Consider the following 24,098-nt stretch of genomic DNA (forward strand, 5'->3'; position numbering starts at 1 on the left):
CTTGCAACTTGTCTATCACCTGTGATGCTCTGCTTATTACTGACATACAGCTCTATATAATATTATGTACTGTGAACCTGCAACAAACCTTTGCATCTATGAGTCGATCTTCTACCAGTTTACTCTGAAGCCTGAACACCTTACATTGCTATATTTTTTACTCATGAATCCTGCATCTACTCCTAATAACTATAAGGGGCCCATTTATCAAAGGGCTTGCGGACCTGATCCGACACTGCGGATCAGGTCCGCAAAACCTCGCTAAATGCGGAGAGCAATACGCTCTCCGCATTTAACATTGCACCAGCAGCTCACAAGAGCTGCTGGTGCAACGCCGCCCCCTGCTGACTCGCGGCCAATCGGCCGCCAGCAGGGAGCTGTCAATCAACCCGATCGTATTCGATCGGGTTGATTTCCGGCGGTTCCTGTCCGCCTGCTCAGAGCAGGCGGACAGGGTTATGAAGCAGCGGTCTTTAGACCGCTGCTTCATAACTTGTGTTTCTGGCGAGTCTGAAGACTCGCCAGAAACACGGCCCTTCAAGCTCCATACGGAGCTTGATAAATGGGCCTGTATGTCACAGTATCAATTTATGTTTCCATTGAAGCCAGAATATATTGTATACATATTTTTCACTCTCCATGAATTCTACAATAACTTCTTGCAACCATGAAACACAGAATATCATCTATCCACGTCCAGGATACTCTTCCCCGGGTCAGAGGTCGGTGTCTCTAATTCCCTACTACTCCCCTGAGGGTCTGTGTCCTGAGCGCATATACACCAGAACATGACAACAAGTGATTCAGTGACGGTGCGGTCCATAATAAATTATATATTTATTGCCCCTCTCACATCAAATGAAGCTTCATAATACCTGTTGAAGTGTGCCCATCAAAAATGTATCTCTATTTCTCCTAAAATTTAAATGCAATCACATTGCTAACTCAAAGCTGATTGAATTCATCAGCAGGACAATTAGTAAAAATACTATGTCACATTATAATAACATTCTACAAATTGCAACAGTTACTATCCATATACATACCTGTATATGCACATCAATTCACAGTATCAAATTACAAGCTCACAAGTTTTAAGCTACCAATATCATAGTTACAACATACCTTTTAAGAAGTTTGATTATATACTAATGTGTAAATTTACTATGTATCAAATACAGTCAACAAACTACAAACGACAGCATCAGTGTCATTTTTACTCACACATCAAATGAAGCTTCATAATACCTGTTAAAGTGTGTCCTGTCAAAACTTAGGGAATTTATCTCCAATTCTCTCAAAATGTAAATACAATCGTATTGCGAACTCAAACCTAATTCAGTTCATCAACAGGACAATTAGTAAAAATGCCACACACACACAACACATAGAAAGTCTGGCACTCTCTTGCAAGTACACAGCTAGATTAAAAGCTAAATGGACGAGTTAGTTACAGCAATTGGCCAAACGATGATTGGCTCAGGACCACATCAAGGTCTCTTCCTCCCTGGGTCCCTAACCTACAGCCAGTCCAGTTTTAGAGTGCAGTCAATTTCTGTAGATTGAACTTTCAAACTGGACTTGGTGCACATATGTATATGTTGCAGGCAAAGTGCAAAACTCAGGCATTCTATAGAATGCCTAAAACGTCCAGGCAATATATAGAATAAAATAATCTTTATACCATTTCTAGGCATTATATAGAATGCTGAGTTAGTTTGTTGTAATGTGTGAAATGAAATCTATTTTAATATAGAATTCAAGAATTAAACCTACATATTGATACAATGTTTTATTTTCATCAATGAATTTATCAGTAATTACATTTTGAACACAATACCCCTTTAACTATTGCAACAATGAAATGACAACAGTGGTGAACATCAAGCTAAAAAAATGTTTTTGTGTTAAGAAAAATGTACTATGCAATTCAAAGTGTCATTCAAGTTTAGACTGCTGCAAAAAATAGAATTCAATGATTTATCCTTAATCAAATGTTTCAGTTTGTTATTAAAATTTGGTAGGTTTCAGATACATATAGATTGCTACATTAAAAAGTAAGTTAAAGTGTATCTTCATTACAACTGATGAATTAAACTCCCTCTAAAATATTGCTAACATTCTGGATATGTATGTCCGCCCCTGTCCGCCGGTGTTTGATAAATTGAGCCCTGTGTTTTCAGTTACTGCTTGTTTGCCATATATTATAAATCTGCAAAAACAGAATAACTGTCTAACAGTCTATAAAATTAGCTGTAATATTACATCATTTGCTCTCAAACACAAACAGAAACTAAGTAACAATATCTCTGCACTAGTTAAGTTGCTACTTTGTTAACAGTGACCACTCATTATTGCAAAGAGACTGTTCAATCACAAACAATATCCGCTTTTTCAGTTTGTAAATAAAATCACACAAGGCTGCTTCACTATCAGCGAGCGCTGCTATACTTATAATTATAATGACAGGATTATATAACAAGCAATCAAGGATGTGGGGGTGCATATTCAAATGGGTGTATAAATATGTCAGTCCCTTTTCCCACAAACTGCTGTTATAGCATGTTGAAAACTCCTTCTGTGTGCAGTGTCAGAGGGTTAGCCCCCAAATCCCCTGATCTGTGCAATATGAAAGTTCACTTTTCCATTTATAAACCACTGGTACAGAATATTCAATTAGTTAAGTGACTCACCACCTCCTTACTTCTTGGGTGCCGTCCTTTTTCTCTCCCCAGGATGCTGGTTAACCAGTAGTGTGGTGCCGCCGTCAAATCTTCATTCTCTGCCCCTTGTTGGTGGTTAGAAAACTTCTCTCAGGAGTTACAATGTCCTCGCAGTGTGGTGTTGTACTCATGCAGTAAAAAAGGGTTTATTAAGTGCTGATTCACTTAATGTGCTCACTGTGGCCTCAGCTGCGAATTATCCAATGAAAAAATGTTGTCAGGAGCACCAAAAAGTAAATTGAAAAGACTTGCTTTATTATTTTTGTGAATAAAACAAAACAAAAAGGGTTAACTAACCCCCAGGGTAAGAGTGATAAATAACCTTAGAAACACAGAAAACAAAAAGGCTGACCGGTTTCGGCAAAAATTGTGTGTGAGATTCAAGTTTAAAAACCCACCTCTGTGATTCAATTGGTTAGGGTGTACACACCCATGTCTTGTTTCACCAATGATAACTTTCTATAGTCATTGTAGATTAGAGTAAACACCTGTGTTCCCTAGACAACTGGAAAGCTAACGTGTATACTTCTGATTGCACAGTGAAAAACTATAGGCACTAAATGCTCTGCTGTGTAAAAAATAAAAAGACCTTTGCACCAAATTCTGTATTATAATGTGCATTTTTATGTTACTAAAGATCGCTGTGTCTGTTCTCTGCTTGTATCAATTTCTTCAATTTCTTCACAATTGCTGCCTCTCTAGTTTTAAAGTAAACAGCATTTTTTTTTTTTTTTGTTGCTAAAGATCGCTGTATCTGTTCTCACACACAATTTTTAAGCAGGCTAGGATTAAGGCAGATGCCGAAACCGGTCAGCCTTTTTGTTTTCTGTGTTTCTAAGGTTATTTATCACTCTTACCCTGGGGGTTAGTTAACCCTTTTTGTTTTGTTTTATTCACAAAAATAATAAAGCAAGTCTTTTCAATTTACTTTTTGGTGCTCCTGACAACATTTTTTCATTGTATATAACAAGCAACTATTATAATGGATTATTATTCCACTAGCCAGAAAGATAGCTCAGCATGCTAAGGCACTGTGTTTGAGCTCTGTTGCAATCCAATGGTTGCAGGTTCGATCCACGGCGAGGTCCACTCCAAGGTCGATACAATGAGCAGCGCCTTGAGACCCTTACGGGTGATTAGCCGCTCTTTACAAGTACCCAATACAATACATACATGCACTACTACAATCGTTAGTTATTAAAATAGGGTTAAAGTGACGTAAACTCTCCCCTTAAAATCAGATCTGGAATGTTAGTGATATTTTAGGAGTTTAATTAATCAGATGTAATGAAGATGCGCTATAACTTACTTTTAATGTAGAGCTGAAATTCAAATACCCTTCGCTCCACCAATCTTTAAAAGTCATTTGAAGAAATAACTTGTTTTGTTTTTATGCGTGTTAGCAATGTCACTGTCTACCAATGGAGTTTTGAGAGTTGCATTAATCAGCCACTGAGCAATCTGTCCCCATGGACCAGTTGTGCCCAAACATTCAAACTGTGTTATTAAACCTTTCTAAACACAAACAGAATATTTTTTTAACATATTTAACGCTTTGCATGTGTCTGTAAAGATTAACTCATTACTTACGTGGCAAAATCTAGTGTCAGAAACATATACACTGGCATAGATTAATAGATGCTCATGCATTTGTAGATGCTCATGCATTTGTAGACGAAATCATATTCTAGATTCATTCAGCCTTGCTTAACCTATTATTTCCGGTGTTCCATCAGCGGATGTTCCTGCAATTTAACATCTACAGTTATGTGAGGTGTCCAATACATTATATCTTGCACATCTACAATGTTCTTATTGCTAAAAGTAATGACCACTACTCTATTCTTATCTTACTTGACCTCTCAGTTGCCTTTGACACAACTGACTACCCCCTCCTCTGACAGATCAGCTTTCTTGGTCTCTGTGACAATAATCTATCTCTCTTGGATTCCCACTTATCTTTCTAACAGGTCCTTTTCTGTGCCATTTGCTGGTGACTCCTCCTCTTCAATGCCTCTGTCTGTTGGAGTACCTCAAGGCTCTGCCCTAGGTCCTCTACTCTTCGCTATTCATACTTCTTCACTGGATAAACTTATCAACAGCTATGGCTTTAACTATCACCTCTATGCTGTTGACATTCAAATATACCTGGATGACCTTTCACCACCTAAAGATTAAAATGTCCAAGACTGACAAGACTGAGCTCCTCTTAATCCCCCCTCTAGCTCTACTCTGATTATGGATTTTTCTATCACTGCCAACGGCATCACTATCTCCCCATCACCCCATGTCAACTGCCTTGCAGTTACACTTGACTCCAATCTGTCCTTTAACCCCCACCTCAAATCACTCTTTTCATCCTGCCGCAACCAACAATATCTCAAACATTCATCTGTCTCTGAGCACTGACACAACTAATCAACTAATCCACTCCCTTGTAATTTCCTGACTTGACTACTGCAATAACCTACTAACTGGCCTTCATCTCTCCCATCTTTCCCCTTCAATCCATCCTAAATGCCCCTGCCAGGCTAATCCACCTTTCCCGTCACTCTATATTTACTGCACCTCTCTGTGTGTCTTCCCATTCACAGAAGAATTAAATTTAAAATTCTTACTGTCTCTGACCTACAAAGCCCATATCATCACCTTTCCCCACTACCTGTCCTAACTAATTAACAAATAAACTCTATCCGGCCCCCTAAGATCCAACAATGACCTGCTCCTTGCATCTTCTATTAGCACCTCTTCGCATGGTATACTGCAGGACTTCTTTGGTGCTGCACCAACCCACCGGAACACACTTCCTCGCGTTGTCAGACTTCCCCCTAACCTGCCTTCTTTTAAACGCTCCCTAAAGACATTTTTTTCAGGGAAGCCTACCACCCAACTCAGTAACAAATGAATTCCACTTAACCAATAATTGCCCTAAACTAACATCATTCTCACCCTTGAAGTCCCCACCTCCTGTTTATCACCCTCCTACGTTCTAGATTTTCATTTCCCACGGAAATAGGACCCTCAAATCCTGCTGTATTAGTTTGTCAAATTTTATCTTGTCCCTTACAAGTATTTTATCTTTTTTTTTACTTATATTAACTGTATCCATGGAAGGAACTGCAGAATATGTTGGCACTTTTTAAAAATAAATAATAATAATAAGAATGATGATAACAACATACAAAGACCACTAGCAATATGGCAAAACAAATATTATAACTGCAACCTTTAGGAAACACACTTGCAAAACAGTTTTTGTTTGTAATTGTAAAATTTGAATGCCTTAATTATTATGGTAAAGTAGTCTTTATGGATAGAACAAACAATCATCTAGATGACAAGTTTTGTGCCCAACAGGGTGCGAAACTAACACCAAAAAAAAGTTGCGTTATTTCACTCTCCATAGCGCTGCAATTACGAGTTACTGAAAAGCCTCCATGTGGGTGCAATATTGTGGCGTTAAGCTCCATACCGCACAAAATCCAAGGGCTGCTTTGATATGCTCGTGCAGAGTGCTAGAAAAAGACACCTGAAGTACGGAATGAAAAATCTCCGTAACGCAAACCCATTTATGTCTATGAAGGAAAAAAGTTACGTTTAAAGCTAACATAAACCCCAAGTATAAACACCCCTAATCCGCCACCCCCAACATCGCCGACACCTAAATAAAGTTATTAATCCCAAATCTGCCACTCCCGACATCGCCAACACTAATAAAAGGTATTAACCCCTATTCTGCTGCTCCCCGACATTGCTGATGCTATAATAATGTTATTAACCCCTATTCCACTGCTCCCCGACATTGCTGACACTAATAAAAGCTATTAACCCCTAATCTGCCCTCTCCGACATCGCAGACACTATAATAAAGTTATTAACCCCTAAACCTCAAGCCTCCCACATCGCCGCCACTATAATAAAGTTATTAACCCCTAAACCTCTGGCCTCCCAAATAAGCATATCAGTATTAGGCAAAAACAAGGTTCTGCCTTCACAAGAATTGACCAGAAATCGCTAAAACATAACAGTTACACAATCTCTAATCACTTTGGCATGACAACAGAATTATTTGGCAATACACATGCGCACTTTTAATATCTAAGCCCTTCACCCTTACAGCAGAGACGCAGGATCTTGTACATGGAAGCCTGTTGACTGTACTGCCCCCTTTATCACAGTATATAATATATATAAACAACCCAAGATACAATTAAAAGGTTTTGGGGTCTATTTATATATGTGCGAGCGGACATGATCCGCTATAGCGAACCATGTCCACCGCACATCGATAAATGCTAACAGCATACGCTGTCAGCATTTATCATTGCACCAGCAGTTCTTGCGAACTTCTGGTGCAATTCCGCCCCCTAGCAGGGGATGTCAATCGGATTGCTATACGCCGCCTCAGAGGCGGCGTAAGAGTTTAGGAGCAGTGGTCTTAAGACCGCTGCTTCTTAACTCCTGTTTCCAACGAGCCTCAAGGCTCGCACGGAAACAAGGAGAACAGGGGCCATTTGGCCCTTGTTAAATAGACCCCTTTGAGTGACTTTTCAGACTATGGGGCCGAATTATCAAGGGCCGAATGGCCCTGAATACCCGTTTCCACGTGAGCCTTCAGGGTCACCGGAAATAAGAGTTAAGAAGCTGCGGTCTTAAGATCGCTGCTCCTTAACTCGTCTGCCGCCTCTGAGGCAGCAGACAGCAATCAGCCTGATCGAATACGATCGGGTGGATTGACACCCCCTAGCGAATCTGATTGACACCGCCGATTGGCCACGAATCTTCAGGGGGGCGGCATTGCACAAGCATTTCACCAGAACTGTTTGTGCAATGTTAAATGCTAATAGTGTATCATGTCTGCCGGCCATTTGATAATTCGGCCCCAATTTATTGAAGTTAACCATATCTATACATTCTATACATTACTTACTGTCATATCCAGGTCTCCTTTTATGCTAAGTTTACTATGATTTTAACTGAAAATAAGTGCATATTTCTGTACACTACGCGCACTTTACACTAGTTTTCTTTTTTTCACCATGCATTTTCTGAGAACCTATTATTTTAAAGGAGCTTTTTACATAAAATGTAAAATAAATGTTGTATTTTTATATAAAAGAATAGTATTAAAACATAGTGAAAACTTTTGTTTTGTAAAAGGACTTGGAAGTTAATTGTATGCAAATTGCATAAAAAGAGTTATTTAGCCTTTTACATTTAAAGGGACATGAAACCCCAAATTTTTCTTTCATGATAAAGAGAGAGAGCATGTGATTTCAGATAACTTTCTAATTTACTTCTCAATTATCAATTTTCTTCATTCTCTTGGTATCTTTTGTTGAAAAGCAGGGACGTATGCTTAGGAGCTGGCCCATTTCTGGAGCACTATATGGCAGCAGTTTTTGCAAGATTGTTATCCATTTACAAGAGCACTAGATGGCAGCACTATTTCCTACCTATTGCCTACCTAGGTATCTCTTCAAAACAGAATATCATGGTAATGAAGCAAATTTGATAATTAAAAGTAAACTGCAAACGTTTTAAAAAAGGTATGCTCTGTCTGAATCACAAAATAAAATGTTGGGGTTTCATATCCCTTTAATCAATGCCACGTACACACTTGTGGTGCAAGCAAACATACGAAGATTGTAAGTATGCCCTGTTCAAAAACAGTTGCTGCACAGTAGTATGCTTGGTCTGTACAATCATAGGATAGTACCATAAATACCGCTAGATTTGGAGTTTTGTCGGTAACGACCCGAAAAACTAACGCCGGCTTTTTTCTGGCCGCACCATAAAAATAACTCTGGTATTGAGAGTCCACATAAAGGCTGCGTTAGGCTCCAAAAAAGGAGCGTAGAGCATTTTTAACGCAGCTTCAACTCTCGATACCAGAGTTGCTTACGGACGCGGCCAGCCTCAAAAACGTGCTCGTGCACGATTCCCCCATAGGAAACAATGGGGCTGTTTGAGCTGAAAAAAAACAAACACCTGCAAAAAAGCCGCGTTCAGCTCCTAACGCAGCCCCATTGTTTGCTATGCGGAAACACTTCCTAACACTCTAACATGTACCCCGAGTCTAAACACCCCTAACCTTACACTTATTAACCCCTAATCTGCCGCCCCCGCTATCGCTGACCCCTGAATATTATTATTAACCCCTAATCTGCCGCTCCGTAAACCGCCGCTACTTACATTATCCCTATGTACCCCTAATCTGCTGCCCTAACATCGCCGACCCCAATATTATATTTATTAACCCCTAATCTGCCCCCCACAACGTCGCCTCCACCTGCCTACACTTATTAACCCCTAATCTGCCGACCGGACCTGAGCGCTACTATAATAAAGTTATTAACCCCTAATCCGCCTCACTAACCCTATAATAAATAGTATTAACCCCTAATCTGCCCTCCCTAACATCGCCGACACCTAACTTCAATTATTAACCCCTAATCTGCCGACTGGAGCTCACCGCTATTCTAATAAATGTATTAACCCCTAAAGCTAAGTCTAACCCTAACACTAACACCCCCCTAACTTAAATATAATTTAAATCTAACGAAATTAATTATCTCTTATTAAATAAATTATTCCTATTTAAAGATAAATACTTACCTGTAAATAAATCCTAATATAGCTACAATATAAATTATAATTATATTATAGCTATTTTAGGATTTATATTTATTTTACAGGTAACTTTGTATTTATTTTAACCAGGTACAATAGCTATTAAATAGTTAAGAACTATTTAATAGCTAAAATAGTTAAAATAATTACAAATATACCTGTAAAAGAAATCCTAACATAAGTTACAAATAAACCTAACACTAGACTATCAATAAATTAATTAAATAAACTACCTACAATTATCTACAATTAACCTAACACTACACTATCAATAAATTAATTAAATACAATTGCTACAAATAAATACAATTAAATAAACTAGCTAAAGTACAAAAAATAAAAAAGAACTAAGTTACAAAAAATAAAAAAATATTTACAAACATAAGAAAAATATTGCAACAATTTTAAACTAATTACACCTACTCTAAGCCCCCTAATAAAATAACAAAGCCCCCCAAAATAAAAAAATGCCCTACCCTATTCTAAATAACTAAAGTTCAAAGCTCTTTTACCTTACCAGCCCTGAACAGGGCCCTTTGCGGGGCATGCCTCAAGAAATACAGCTCTTTTGCCTGTAAAAAAAAACATACAATACCCAAGCCCCCCAACATTACAACCCACCACCCACATACCCCTAATCTAACCCAAACCCCCCTTAAATAAACCTAACACTAAGCCCCTGAAGATCATCCTACCTTGTCTTCACCTTACCGGGTATCACACCGATCCGTCCAGAAGAGCTCCTCCGATGTCCTGATCCAAGCCCAAGCGGGGGGCTGAAGAGGTCCATGATCCGGCTGAAGTCTTCATCCAAGCGGGGCAGAAGAGGTCTTCCATCCGATTGAAGTCTTCATCCAAGCGGCATCCATCCGGAGCGAAGCGGCAGCATCCTGAAGACCTCCACCGCGGAACATCCATCCTGGCCGACGACTGAACGACGAATGACGGTTCCTTTAAATGACGTCATCCAAGATGGCGTCCCTCGAATTCCGATTGGCTGATAGGATTCTATCAGCCAATCGGAATTAAGGTAGGAATATTCTGATTGGCTGATGGAATCAGCCAATCAGAATCAAGTTCAATCCGATTGGCTGATCCAATCAGCCAATCAGATTGAGCTTGCATTCTATTGGCTGATCGGAACAGATTAGGGGTTAATAAGTGTAGGCAGGTGGAGGCGACGTTGAGGGGGGCAGATTAGGGGTTAATAAATATAATATAGGGGTCGGCGGTGTTAGGGGCAGCAGATTAGGGGTACATAAGGATAACGTAGGTGGCGGCGCTTTGCGGTCGGCAGATTAGGGGTTAATAAGTGTAGGCAGATGGAGGCGACGTTGTGGGGGGCAGGTTAGGGGTTAATAAATATAATACAGGGGTCGGCGGTGTTAGGGGCAGCAGATTAGGGGTACATAAGTATAATGTAGGTGGCGGTCGGCAGATTAGGGGTTAAAAAATTTTTTTCGAGTGTCGGCGTTGTGGGGGGACCTCGGTTTAGGGGTACATAGGTAGTTTATGGGTGTTAGTGTACTTTAGAGTACAGTAGTTAAGAGCTTTATAAACCGGCGTTAGCCCAGAAAGCTCTTAACTACTGACTTTTTTCCTGCGGCTGGAGTTTTGTCGTTAGATGTCTAACGCTCACTTCAGACACGACTCTAAATACCGGAGTTAGAAAAATCCCATTGAAAAGATAGGATACGCAATTTACGTAAGGGGATCTGCGGTATGGAAAAGTTGCGGCTGGAAAGTGAGCATTAGACCCTATTTTGAGTGACTCCAAATACCGGCGGTAGCCTAAAACCAGCGTTAGGAGCCTCTAACGCTGGTTTTCACGGCTACCGCCAAACTCCAAGTCTAGGCCATAATATCCATTTAAATAAATGCTGTTTAATTTAATATTAAAACTAGCACTTCACTATTGTACTTCCTCCTAATGCCTCATTAGCTGAATAGGACACCTCCCACAGAGATGGAATACATTTCTAAATGCTTTTGTTTAACTTGAACTGTATCACAAAGGAGTTGTAATTTCTCTTGATCCAAATAAAATAAATCTGCGAATATTAGACACTGACTCCCTGTGAGTATTTTCTATTTAGTGTGTGCACTGGGTTGTATGTATTACATTATTGTGGATCTATATTATAGCTCAAAAGAAGAGGCCAGGTACTCACATTGGAACCCCTTAGTATATCAGCGCCACTCTTTCCTATTCTACAAATTGCATATCGGTCTTGTAAGAGACTGGGAGAGGGTCCCTATCTAAAGGGGAGTGTTATTGTCTTATCCATATTACTTATTTGCAATAGAGTTTTCTTGCAAAGTTTGTCTTAAAGTGTTTGTTTAGATGAACCAATAAATAATTACTATGATCCTCCTTTAAAGGGACACTCAATCAAAATTAAACTTTCATTATTCAGATAGAGCATGCCATTTTAAACAACTTTCCAATTTACTTCCATTAACTAAATGTGCACAGTCTTTCTATATTTAAACTTTTGAGTCACCAGCTCCTACTGAGCATGTGCAAGAATAAGTGTGTATGCATTTCTGATTGGCTGATGGCTGTCACATGGTACGTGTATGCATTTGTGATTGGCTGATGGCTGTCACATGGTACAGGGGGAGTGGAAAAAGACATAACTTTTAAAATTGTCAGAAAAAAATCTACTACTCATTTGAAGTTTAGACTAAGTGCTATTGCATTGTCTTGTTATCTTGCATTTGTTGATTATGCAAATCTACTGTGTTGACTGGTCCTTTAAATTATCATGAACAGATAGTTATAGGGATTCAGCACACCGTGTTTCTGTTTTTTTTATTGAGTTGATCATCAGTGACGTTGGGAAATAGCAATATTAGTATCTAGGGATCTTTTCCAGATAAGCCCCGCCAAAAAGTTAAGCCCCGCCGCAACAAATATGAAAAAAAAAAAGATATGAAACTTGTACATTTATTGTTTATTGAACAGGAACAGTGTGAAATGAAACTTGTACTTGTGAAATTAAATTAAACTTGTACTAAACTGTAACTTATATTGTTATTTTGTATTGTAGTTTATGTAGTTTTATTTTTTATCGGTGCATTGAAACTTTGTACTTTTATTTTTTATCGGTGCATTGAAACTTTGTACTTTTATTTTGCATTGAAACTTGTTTTTTATTTAAGAGGGTGAAATTGGGACAGGTCTTTATTTTTTATTTAAGAGGGTGAAATTGGGACAGGTCATTGATAATTCGCATGAAAAGGTCCGTATTTCGGTACCTTTGCCTCCAAACGAACTCACACAAGTAGCTGTCCACTAAAGATCTGGGTGTGCCGCATTGGCGCTTATTCTGCATCTTGTAGACGTGCCAGAAAGATTCAATGGTTTGTGTGTGAGCTCCAGTCATTGGATCCACAAAGTTTTCACTATGATTAACCGTTTGATGAGTATAATTCATTGAAAGAATCATTTCAATTCCTTTGTATGATGGCCACATATCGGAAATGATGATTGAGCCGGGAGCTATGCAGGCCTGTATTGTGCGCATCAGAGTGTCCGCAGTTCGATCTGGAACTGCATACATGAACACTTCTTTACTCTCCCTGCAGATCCCTCAGAAAATCCACTGCTGGGGAAGGACTCGCCCTGCGTTGTTTTTACGGCGAGATATTAGCGTTTCATCGATCTCGACGTGTAGACCTGGCCCACCGACAATAGTTGGATTCTGCAAAAGACGCCAGGCACAAATTTCGCAAAGAAAGTTCTTCCAGTCAACAGCGGTCGTGTGGCCAATAGATAATTCCTCAGAGCAGAATTTCATACTTGTCAGATTTTTAGACCAGCAATAAATAAATAGAATTACTGTCCTGAACTCCATCCTAGACCGTACCAGCCAAGTTCCCTTTCTAAGAGCGATTTCTTGACGACACTGTCGTGCATTACACCTCCACCTGTCAGAAACAGCGGAAAGTGTCATTTGGTGCCCATTGTTGCATAAACTTTGCAGATGGATCACTCCGTGTGTTTGCAAAAAAAGTATTGCCGTCTCCTTGTCATGAACGACAGTCAAAAGCGTAAGAAATTTCATTGTTTTTATTGCAAATTGTAATACGTCATTGTTGCGTGCGTGCATTACATTGGAGCTGGCAAAAGTGGCGGGGCTTAACTTTTGGCGCGTGCACTGTTTGCATTAGTGGCGGGGCTTATCTGGAAAAGATCCGTATCTAGCTTGTTGCTCACTGGCCAGGAGCTGCACAACTGACCTACTGGTTATGGTTTGCTGGCGAAAACTGTCTTCTGATTTCTTGGCACAGTAAATCAAATTGTCACTATGGCTGGAATTGTTAACTTACACTGTGTTAGCATTCCAGTCTGATAAACTGAATCCGCATTGAAATGTCAAATGTACACATCAGTGACTCAAGAGCTGAATGAATGAGGATTCATTTCCTGGCTCATATTTCCATCACTGGATAGTTTAAACAGAGAAATGCCCTGACTGTCACACTCAGTTTAATACCAGCACAATAAATGACCCAGAGTTCATGTGTTTCAGCTGTTTGCTTTTCCTTTTGGCCTCTACATTATTATGCTTGTTCTGTTGTTGTTTTTTTAATGGTGAAAGGTTCAAGTTTTGAAGAGCAAGAATTCAGATGTCTCAGGACACTGCTGCACTCAAACTGTTTTAAGGTATTGATGTGAAGAAACAGCATTTAAACAAGAGCCTTAGCAGGAAGTAACTTTCAGCCAATGAGTATTGGTGGGAAAGATCAATCAGCCAATCAGCATTAGTAGGAAGTACCTGTCAAACAATTAGCATTAGAAGGAAATATTGCTGTATTATTTAATATACATTTTTTATACACAAAAAAAACAATAATTTCAACATGTTATGTGTAACCCTTTTGCTGCTGAGCTATTTTCACACCTTTGTATAAATATAATGATATGGAAAAACACCACCATATGAAATGAAAAAAATATATGCATTTTTGTGCCATTTTCTGGCATACATAGTAAAATAGCATCAAAGATTTAATAAATAGTTCACGCCTATATTTTATTGTCCCATATTTAGCATCAGTTTACTTCCTCAAAAAAACAAAACCTATTTTATTAAAATCTAACAATACAAATATTAGATACATTTAATAAAAAAAAAAAATCTGATTTCTCAGAAGGGTGGTTGACCATTTATGCATAATCCTAATCCTATCCACCTCCATTCAACTAAGCAAACAAATATTTAAAAAATTAAAAAAATATAGACCTACAACACTCAATTTATAACCAATAGTGTATAATATGTAAATCTACTTTGTTAGAATTTTTACATTTTAACTAAACTAAATTATCCTAAACTAAGAAAAAAAGTCTCTAATAAAGGAAGGCAAATTAACTCTCAAAGAACAATAGGCAGTGCTATGTAATAATCACAAACAATGGTGACTCAGAAATATTTTTTTTTTTTTTTAAAGGGACACTCAAGTCAAAATAAAATTTTATGATTCAGAAAGAGCAGCAGTATTAAAACAATTTGCAGTTTACTTCCATTATCAAATGTTGCACAGTCTTTTTATATTCACACTTTCTGGGGAACAAGATCCTACTAAGTAAGTGCACAAGCTCACACAGTATACGTATACTAGTCTGTGATTGGCTGATATCTGTCACATGATACAGGGGATCGGAAAAGAGTAAAAAAAAATTGCCAGAAAAAAATCCATAATAATAATCCCCTTGTATTACACTCAAAGATTACTGTAATTGGGGCAAATAATGTAATAAGTACAAAACATAACAAACATATTGACATATAATCAAATTCTCTATAAAGTGTCCTTTTTGTAAGAAGTTAGACTACCAAACCAATAAGTATCAAGATATTAATGTAGTTAGAAAATAAATTGTTGCAGCACTATAAGATTAAACATTTCAGAATAAAAGATATTTCTTCCAGCGTAATGCTACAGGTTATAACAGACACCGCTACTCACTTTTGTGAAGGCTAAAAAAATGTTTTTCTCACAATACTGGTGGAAAATGTAAAAAGGTCCTCTCGACAGTTCTCATGGCCAGTTCCATAAACCTGAGCAAATGATCTCCTGATAATCATTATAAAGCATCTTAACAGTTCTGTAGCCTTCTCTTCCAAGTACCTGCAGTTGTACCATACAATGTCCTAGGTATTGAGGCTGTGTGTGCATATATCACCAAGCTGAGCTGTATCTAATGGCTAAAGAATAAAGTTTCAATCAAAGAAGATGCTGATTAATGCCCAGGTAGTCCCCCTGCATTGCCAAAGGGAATCAGCAGATGAGTGCCACACTCTTCAACTGCAGCACTGCAAGTAGTCTTCTCCTTTATGCGTAGTTCAGGAGTCGCAGCCAATGTTAGGGAGAGTGATAAAAAGGCCTCTGTGAGCATTTCCAAACCAGAAACTAGAGGCTAAGCTCTGGCAAGCCTTCCAGGATATTCTGCACAGTCTGAGGGGATGAGGGACCGCCAAGTCTAATCATGTCTGAGGGTGAGGATCGATCTTCCTTAAGTTGATCTGTGGATCTTCTGTTTGTGTCTGAGCAAAGTGGAATAGCAGATTTACAGAGAGATTAGACATATCCGATTAGCGTCAAGTGAGCTCCGTGACTCAGAGTCAGAATAATGAGGTTGTTCAGTTGTATTACCTATTTCTGAAATACTGAGGTGTCCTGCAGTCTGTAGCATCTTACTCAATCTTTCACAGCTGATATTTAGGTGTTTCAGTCTTAGTAGAAAAACTGTGACCAATGTCACGGAAACTTCACTTTCAGAATCAATTGCCCCATGGGCGGCGGAGACAACTGTGTGCAGAGTCATTTAAACTATGTATTTAGATAAAATGCCTTCCTGGGTAGAAGAGTTTGAATTACTTCTCTCTGCTAAGTTTTCCCATACAGATTGACTGTTAAAGGGATAGTCTACACCAGAATTTTTATTGTTTAAAAAGATAGATAATCCCTTTATTACCCATTCCCCAGTTATGCATAACCAAAAATGTTATATTAATTCACTTTTTACCTCTGTGATTACCTTGTATCTAAGCCTCTGCTGACTTCCCCCTTATTTTAGTTATTTTGATAGACTTGTATTTTAGCTAATCAGTGCTGACTCCTAGGAACCTCCACAGACATGAGCTCAATGATATCTATATGGCACACGTGAACTAACGCCCTCTAGCTATGAAAACTGTCAAAATGCATTCAGATAAGAGATGACTTTCAAGGGCTTCGAAATTAGCATATGAGCCTACCTGGGTTTAACTTTGAACTAAGAATACCAAGAGAACAAAGCAAATTTGATGACACAAAGTAAATTGGATCGCTGATTAAAATTACATGCCCTATCTGAATCATGAGAGTTTAATTCTGACTAGACTGTCCCTTTAATGGATAGGCAGATGGCATTGGATGATGGCTGTGAAATAGAAATTAAAAGTGGTTTCATTCAGAGCTTATGGAGTACGAAGCCATCTTGCTGCACACCGGAAGTCTATGATTCATAAAAAATGTTATTAATTCAAAGGAACAAGTATCTATGAGCCCTAACATCAACACAACAACAAAAAGAAGCTTGCAGTTTTTGCCAAGCTTTTTTTTTTATTACTTTGACAATCACTTGCCTATGGTTCTATCAGGTGATCACTGTTGCTATAGTGATCAGCTGATAGCCAAATTGACACATAAACCCTCCTTAGAAAGAGGGGCCTCTCTTTTTTCAAAAATTGCTATTTCTATGACAATCACCTGTTATTTAAGGGAGCATGAGACCCCCTATTTAAATATCGATAGTCCCCTCTTTTATGTGAGGGGTATTGTTTTTATGCATGATGTATGTTTTCTTTAGTGAATAGGGTCCCCTTTGGAGTCACTGCCTCCATACAGTAAATTTAATAGGTATGTGATTGCCATTTTTATGCCAATCACTATCTAATGATAGCAGCACGAGACCCCACATTGGAAAGGGGGGTTTCCTCTCTTAAACAGGAATCTCATTGGTTTTATGGGAGGAATGGGTTCTCTACATGTGCCCCCTCTCCCTTCTCAAACAATATACAGGTTGTCATGGATACCAGGTTGCAAGGGTTAAACCCCTACCCCCTATAACCTCACCCCTGTTGTTATCTAGTCTAGGTGTGAAGTGTCTTTCTGTTATTGTGTGAGTCATCCATTGTCCTTTTGTAAGTCAGGATGTGATTAGAATCTTGTTTAACTAACCATTGTCTGATGTTTGTGTCATTGTTTAATATTTGTTTCTATTTGTGTAGTAACTACCCCCATTTGTTGTGTGAGTCATCCATTGTCTTTTTGTAAGTCAGAATGTGATTAGAATCTTGTTTAACTAAACATTGTCTGATGTATGTCTTATTGTATAATATTTGTTTCTATTTGTGTAGTAACTACCCCCATTTGTTGGAAATGTATAAAAGCTGTGTTTTCTGTGCAATAAAGCAGTTCTTATTTCACCTGAATGCTAGTCTGTCTAGTCATTTAGGTGGGCTCCTGCTAGAATAACTTTCCTGGGCTACATAGCAGCCTGTTCCAGACAGAGGAATGACACTCTGGGAGAGCTACCTAGTCTGGGTAGCTGGAGTCTGCCAAAGGGTGGGACTCTGAGTACTGGTGCTGTCGGGCATAAGGGGTGGCTACAGGCTGTGGTCACTTGCCAGCTACATAGCTGCAGTTGGCAGGGAGGAAGCAGGACCTGTTTGGGGGAACTACCCAGTCGGGTTAATAGCCGGGGTATCCGTCACATTGGTTGGCAGCGGTGGGGTGCTTCCATCTACCTGGAACATCCAAACCACCAACTGAAGATCTTGCCAGATGGAGCAGTACCATGGGCTCCGGAAGGAAGAATTAAGAATGTTGCTGCAGGCTAGAGGGAAAGTCGCTGGCAACAAGACAAAGGCAGTACTCATAGCCGAACTGATGGAGGACGATCAGGATAGCGAACAGGCTGGTGGGTCGGACAGAGACCAAAGCAGAGAACGGCCAAGTACAGCCTCCACTCAAGGGACTACAGTGTCCGACATGCAGCGGCAGGTACAGTGGCAACTGGCTCTCTATGGACATAACCCCCCCGAGGAGATCATTACTCAGATAGTGACTGACGCCACCAAGGTACATATGTTGGAGCTTCAGAAGTCTATGGGGGGGTCATGCCGGATCCCCTGGACTCCCTTTCACGGCCCAAGAAACTACCTCACGGGGCTTTCCGAACATTCCAGGATGATGAGAGTGAGGATATCGACCGCTATCTACAGCTGTTCGAGACCCAGTGCCGGATGTATGGGGTCGCTGATGCCGACAGGGTTACTATTCTCATTGGGAAACTGTCCGGTAGGGCCCTGGAGGCTTTCCACACTGTCCCTTCCGAGGACCAAGACAACTATGACCGGGTGAAGGAGCGTATCCTTGCCCGGTATGGACTCACACCGGAGGCTCACCGGCTAAGATTCCCGGGGCTACAAAGACAAGAGGAGCAGCCATATACCGAGTTTGCCCACCGCTTAGATCGGTCCTTGAACTCCTGGGTTACTGGGTGCCACATCACCAGCCTAGATGGAGCTGTTCAATTCCTCCTCCTGGAGCAGTTCTACAACCGCACCCCAGCAGAGATAAGGGACTGGGTAAAGGACAAGGGACGCAGAACAGCTGACCAATCCACCGCCCTGGCCGATCAATATGTGGATGCCCGGTGTTATGGGTGTGGACACCCCAGCCATGTGGTACGGAACAGCCCAACAAGACAAAGAAACCCCCCTGGCCAGCCGCCAAGGAACCCTGCACCAACTCTGTGGGGGATTCCTCAAGCCTGCACCTACCAGGCCGCTACCCATTGTGCGCATACAGCGAGCTCCGACCCCTATGCTGAGTGGATAGGAGAAGAAGTGGGTATCTTGCACCACGTCAGCTCAGTGGGCCAACAACCGACACCAACATCGGCAAGATGTCTGTTTCAATGGCCAGGCAGCTCAAGGAATGAGAGATACAGGGGCCACCATCTCTTTGATTTAGCCTCACCTTGTTCCCCCCTCTGGCTGCACTGGACGGACCCTCACTGTAGGGGTAGCGGGAGGTGCTGTTCTGAGGGTTCCTACCACCTGGATCCATTTGGACTGGAAAACCGACGCCCGCAATATAGAAGTGGGGGTTATGGAAAACATTCCTGCCAAGGTCCTGTTGGGAAACGACCTCGGCCTCCTTGTCTCTGCCTTTTTGGGGAATACCTCTCCGGACACCTGCCCTGTGACTACCAGCCAGCAGGCCAGATGCCAAGCCACCTCACCAACTCCGGGGACCCAGGTAAGACCTACTGCCCTGACTCCTACCTTACCCCGATTAACCGTCCCCACTAAACCCGAACTTGCCAACACCCCTTCCTGGGCAACCCCTTCTGACTTTGCCAAAGAGACCTTGAGCGACCCGACCCTAGCCCCTTACCGAGACCGAGTAGGTGCTGACACCCAGGGCCCTGGAGACGAACGGTTACAGTGGGAGGGTGAGCTCCTGTACCGGATCTCCAAGAGGAGAAAATGACGGGTGCCCAAACGCCAGCTGGTCGTACCAAAGAAGTTTCAGTCCAACCTGCTGAAAATAGGGCATGACATTCCCTTAGCTGGCCACTTAGGAAAACAAAGGACCCACCACCGCTTGACCCAAACCTTCTTCTGGCCAGGCATTACAGCCGATATTAAGGAATACTGTAAATCCTGTGAGGTTTGCCAGAAGGTAGGAAAGATGGGAGATCATACGAAAGCCCCCCTCCATCCCCTGCCCCTTATTGATGAACCCTTTAGCCGAGTAGCAGTAGACATCGTGGGGCCATTAGCTCGGCCCAGCCCCTCAGGGAAGAAATACATCCTTATGGTGGTAGACTATGCCACCCGATACCCAGAGGCAATCCCCTTGGCCAATATCCAGGCAGAGACCATAACAGATGCGATGCGCAGGATATTCACCAGGGTAGGCTTCACTCGGGAAGTGGTTTCCGATCAGGGAACACAGTTCACTGCAGAAATCAGTCAACAACTCTGGAAGTTGTGCGGGATTAAACCCCTGCACAGCGCCCCTTACCATCCCCAGACAAATGGGCTGTGTGAGAGGTTTAATGGGACCCTAAAGCAACTGCTTCGGACGTTCTCAACCACTCACAGGGACTGGGAAAAATTCTTGCCGCATCTCCTCTTTGCATATCGAGAGGTGCCTCAGGAATCCACAGGTTTTTCCCCCTTTGAACTACTGTATGGTCGAAAGGTTAGGGGCCCACTAGATTTGGTACGAGCCCACTGGGAGGGAGCCACAGGGGGAGAAGAGCACTCTGTCGTGGGGTACGTACTCCAGCTCAGGGACCGGCTGCAGGACCTGGCAGCCCAGGTCCGTGAGAACCTTCAGGCCTCTCAGCACAAACAGAAGCGATGGTATGTCAGTATATTTATGAAAATCTTAGTAGTGCTATCCAAATAATATATAAGTTTATGGCAGGGTTATAAACGCAATCTTAAAATAATTTTCCTTAAAAATTGAAACCCTAATCAACCATGCATCTACTAGACCATACAATTAATATAAATATCTGAATTCTTTTATTTAGTTAATATCCATAAACATATTGAAGTATATTCGCAATAAAAGGAAATGAAACAAAATGTATATGCGTTAAAACCAACTCTTAAGATATGCTATCCTTCTTACAAAACCCAGAAAGATATACCTTCACAATTCAGCCTTTTATTTATTTAACACAATGGGACTAAAAACCTTTAACATCCAAGCAATACAATTCTAAACAGGGTTTATAAATCAATAGGATAATATATATATTCTGCTATTTAACTGCAATTTATCCTAATATAAAATTAACTGACAATATCAGAACTTGCATAGATGAGTTACTTGGTCAATCAGATACAGATTTAAACAATATATATATATATATAGGCTGTGAAATGCTAACTAAAACACACTGTTTCTTTAAATCTATTAAATACAAATTGACTATGCATATAACTTATCTTATAATAAAACTTTTATATACATCACCAAATAACAGCAATCCAGTTCCCAGTTTTTGCAACGGATCCAATTTCACACCTCATATAAAATAAGTGTAATTGCAATGGAATAGGAGAAATATGGCCCACTTTGTTTTTGTAGTTTGACTGTGTCCCACGCAAAACAGTTTCAGTCAGTTACCAAAACTTTTCAGACCAGTCTGTCTCTTTCCTTCTGCATCAACTTATTAGTTTAATCATTGGTGTGAAATATGGGTGGCCCTTCGAAACCTTGTCCCTCTATTGGATAATCTGAATATCCCATTTCCAACAGCCAAAAAGCTTTCTGGCTGTAGTTCTCTCATGGCAACACTGGGTGGCATCATTACAAACATACATAGCAACATTTGAATCAACTTAAATCAGTATTTCTATCAAATGGTTATTCATTTTATCATAATTTATTGCAACAACTATTCACAATATTTGTTTTGGATAAGTTATATCTTAATGAATTTTCTGATTATTCTGATACCAAATATGTTATATTATTAACATTTTATTATATTAAGGCAATTTAATACTGTTAATTATTAGCTTAAAATGCATTACAATTTTATCGGTATCCTGGCATTTATATGTGAATAATAGCTTATTTTTAATTCAGTATTGTACTGTATTCCAAGTGAATCCTGTCTATGTAGATCTGAAATAAAAATAAATGTTAATAATCACTTCTCTTCAGGTCCATAAACATCTATTCATGTTCTTAAACACACAGAGGCTAAGTAAGATCTTTTATGTTTTCAAAACATATATATATATATATATATATATATATATATATATATATATATATATATATATATATATATATACACTTCAAATAAGGGATTACCAAAATGGTCATTCAATCTATACTAATTCTGAATTTATTTCCTATATAAATATCCCCTGCAGCAATCATCCACCTAATACAATGTGCTTAATTTTAATATATATATATCATGAATCATTCCAAACATACATGGAAAACTGGCATTGTTCCCCTTGCAAAATGTATTTAATTTTATTTGTGTCACCTTCCCCCAAGATGGGGTTTTTGCAGTACGTCTTCAAATAGAGATTCAGTGAGATAGAACTGTTGTATCACATGTGTCAAATTCCAAAGGGGTCCTTGAACACATTCTTTTCTCACCTCACCAAATGTTCTGAAGTTATAAAAATCTGCATATATAGTCAAATGAATAGGGTCACTGAGCTATTTCCTTTAGAAAAGAAATGTTTGTGTGTTTTACACTACAGGGGTCGTGCTTCAAAAAGGCTCTACTGATCGTCAATCCTGATAGACGTGTATTAGAAGCTGTGTTCAACAAACTCATGTTCAATTAATCCTGAGGTCTCATCTAACATATACAGTGTATAAAATATACATATATATATATATATATATATATATATATATATATGTACACATATGTAATATTCATCATAATATTCATATACTCTGACATAAATCCCCCTTCCAACTTCAAATAGATGTAGGACACATGTATTTGAATTGGCTTAAAGTCAGTGGTATTTGATGAGGATCAACCGTATACCTCATAGACAGTCTCTTATGAAGAAAGTTTGTTATTTTGAGCTTTCATGTTTATCAGTTAGGCATCTTTAAATTACAGTATGTCTTTAGTGCATTTGGGGATATGACACTTCATTCTCCCTCTATGACTTGTAGTTGGGATCTGGGATGACATGCCCGCAATTGATTGATATGTACCCATTTATCTATGAAACCTTCATTGGGGATCCGTATTTTATAGGCCACTGGAGATATTTTGTCAGTAATGACAAAAGGACCTTTCCATGAGGGAAGAAATTTCTTCTCCCTAACCTGATCTCTTCCAAAGTTATAAAGATAAACTTTATCATTTATTTCATATTCCTTTTTGGATGTTTTGAGATCATAATAGGTTTTAGTGGCAGTTGCGGCTCTTTCTAAATTCCTTTGAGCAAATGCAAAGGCATATTGCAGGTGCTTTCTTAGGTTTTCCACATATTGATGTGTATTGGCAGCATTTATCAAGTTTTGGTCTGATGTACGGTACAGCAGATGCTGAGGTAGAACCATTCTTCTACCAGTCATCAGTTCAAAAGGTGACATCTTGGTAGCACTACTTGGAGTTGCTCTTAATGCGATTAAGACTAGAGGTAGTTTTACATCCCAGTCTTTACCTGTTTCACTCACAAACTTTTTGAGGATTTTAACAATAGACTGGTTGTAACGCTCTACACCACCACTTGAGGCAGCTCTATAAGCAATATGGAGCTTTCTTTTAACCCCTAGTATTTTCCACGTTTTTGTCATTACTTCGCTAGTGAAGTGGGTCCCCCGATCTGATTCGATTCTTTGGGGCAAACCAAATCTGGAAAATACATGGTTGATGAGCAATGCTGCACATGTTTCCGCACTATTGTTAGGTGCACTAATGCACTCTACCCATTTAGTGAACAGGCATGTCACGGTTAACATGTATTTGTTACCTCTTGATGACCTTGTTACCGGACCAATAAAATCAATTTGTATATCTGACCATGGCATTACCATCCCCCTTTTCTGCAATGGCGCTCTATGCGTTGGTGCAGTGGGTTGGAACTGTGGGCAGATTAAACACCCTTGACAGTAGGTTTGAACATCTTTCAACATGTGTGGCCAAAAAGCGTAATCACG

The sequence above is a fragment of the Bombina bombina genome, chromosome 6 (assembly GCF_027579735.1).
Source record: "Bombina bombina isolate aBomBom1 chromosome 6, aBomBom1.pri, whole genome shotgun sequence".
NCBI lineage: Eukaryota > Metazoa > Chordata > Amphibia > Anura > Bombinatoridae > Bombina > Bombina bombina.